We start from the raw sequence: 2,185 nt of genomic DNA on the forward strand, positions 1-2,185 counted from the left end.
TATGCACTTATCCATCCATCCATTCCTCAGTGGAAGGCCTCCTGTGGTTGCCACTGTGATTTGAAGTGATGTGTCTCGTTCCCAAAGGGAGGACCATCTTGGTAGTGCCACCTCAGTGTTGGGTTCCTCTCCCAGAAGGATTTTCATGGCATCCACATTCTTGCCTTTTCAGCCTCACAATTTTCCCTTAGCTTTTCTGATACAGATTGAATTCTGTTGATGCAATCATTTTGTGGCATGTTGTATTTTTACTGTTTTTGCATTTTGATTATTTTATACTTTTTCTGCTTATAAACCACCTTTGTCTCTTGTCTTCTTTCTTTGCTCCTGCTTTATATCTAGGCTGCATCCCTGAATTTCAGACTGTGCCCTGGAATGACTTTTGTCTGCCAAGAGCTTCAGTTACCAATCAGCCTGGCTCCCAGGTGCCTTTTTCCAGCTCAGAAGGGGGAAATTACTCTGCAGAACAGGAGCCATTTACTCAGCACCAAAGCATGCCACCCATTTCTTGCCCACTTCAGCTTCCCAAAGCAACAGTCCCTGGATCAACTGTGTTGTTTACTGCCAATCAAATGACACCAGAAGATCAAGATTTGAGCCCAGCCCACCAGTCTCAGGCAAAGTGCAAGCCACCATACGAGGAGGTCCCCAACACAAATGCTGCTGGTGAGTGATGAGTCTTTTGTCCATCCAGATATGAGGCAGAATGAAGGAAAAATGGGAAATGTATATTGTCTGATCAAATGTAGGACTGGGAGCTATTTTTTATCTGTTTTAAATAGAACCTGCAAACGTAACTACTGGACCTATTTGGACTGGGGCAGCAGCACTGCAAGAGGTGGGGCCCATTTGTCCTATTGTACAAATTGCAGTTAGGGCCAAATGCAGTGTAAGGGGGTTATTTTAAAATATGTTTCTTTCACAATCATGGTCCTGATCCATTTTTCTCCCTGTCAGCATTTAACCAATTATACATTTCTATTCATCAACTCTTTCTGTTGTCTGAATGCTTTGTAAGGTGAACATACTTGAACCATCAGCCCCAAGGAGTAGCAGACTGTGAGGCTGGTAAGTGAGGGAGAGAGCTGACTGCAAGCACAGAATGTTTCCTTTCACAGCTATTTTCCCAGATTACTTGAGATTAGTCAATTATGTATGATCCAGGACATGTTGCAAAGTGCATTCTGTTAAAGAACCTTCTTCTTGCAAAGGAATCTTGTAGCACCTGAGACTAAGGTCCAAAACACACTGTAGAAATAATCCAGTTTAAGAGTGCTTTAACTTCCTCGGCTCAATGTGGGGGAATTCTGGGAATTGTAATTTATTGTACCACCAGAGCTCTCTGGCAGAGGAGGCTAAATGTCTCACAAAATTACAGTTCACAGAATTCCCTAGCATTGAATCAGGGCAGTTAAACTCAAACTAGATTATTTCTGCAGTGTGTTTTGGACCATACTGAGTACAAGACGTTGTAGCAGAAGCTTTCATAGTCTTAGGGGCAAACCGGACAGCGGTAAAGGTGGGGCTTAACCCTGTCCCTTTGCTCACCGGATCAGGGCTGCAGCAACCGCACACCATGTGCACTGGGGTTCCCATCCATACCATTCCCAGAACCACACCCATGGGCTTCAAAATTCCCATTTGGAATTACTATTCCAGTTGCTCATTGTGATGGTTCTTTTACTATTCTGGCCTGCTTGTATTAGTTATCAAGAACAAATAGTGGTGGAGCTTGCATTGGTAACTATTAGCACATATGTCAAAGAAGCCACCAAGGACAACTGGGGTCACTTTGGAATTTCCTGGTTCATTTATCCTTATCCTTTCAGGTTTTGCTGAAGACAGCAAGAACTGACTCACGCTTCTCCTAAGAAGGCAGCATGGGGGCAAAGGAGAGAAAAGAAAACTGTCTTTACTCAGAATCTCTTGTTTATTTAATCTGCTGGAAATAAAAAAATTATTTATACTTTGTAAGTTATATATACGTACCTTGAAAATAAGAAGAGGTAAAATAACATATTAGACAATAAGTTCCATTGTTGTTGCTAATGTTGTTCTTATTTGATGTTTATGTATTAAGTGTATAATTGCTTGCTGAGGAAAGCAGCAGCAACTTTTCAATGCAGAGTCGAAGGCTTTCATGGCCGGTGTTTATTTTAGCCAATAAACTGAGCTCAATCCTTTA

At 42.0% G+C, this 2,185-nt stretch overlaps 1 long non-coding RNA gene across 1 annotated transcript; it reads left to right on the forward strand.

Annotated features, from left to right (window-relative positions):
• The first annotated feature begins 402 nt into the window (after nt 1–402).
• Nucleotides 403–2,185, forward strand: LOC121922032. Its single transcript, XR_006102080.1, has 2 exons — nt 403–666; nt 1,830–2,185. It is a non-coding gene; the product is annotated as an uncharacterized LOC121922032 (long non-coding RNA).

Source organism: Sceloporus undulatus, chromosome 2 (assembly GCF_019175285.1).
Source record: "Sceloporus undulatus isolate JIND9_A2432 ecotype Alabama chromosome 2, SceUnd_v1.1, whole genome shotgun sequence".
Classification (NCBI taxonomy): domain Eukaryota; kingdom Metazoa; phylum Chordata; class Lepidosauria; order Squamata; family Phrynosomatidae; genus Sceloporus; species Sceloporus undulatus.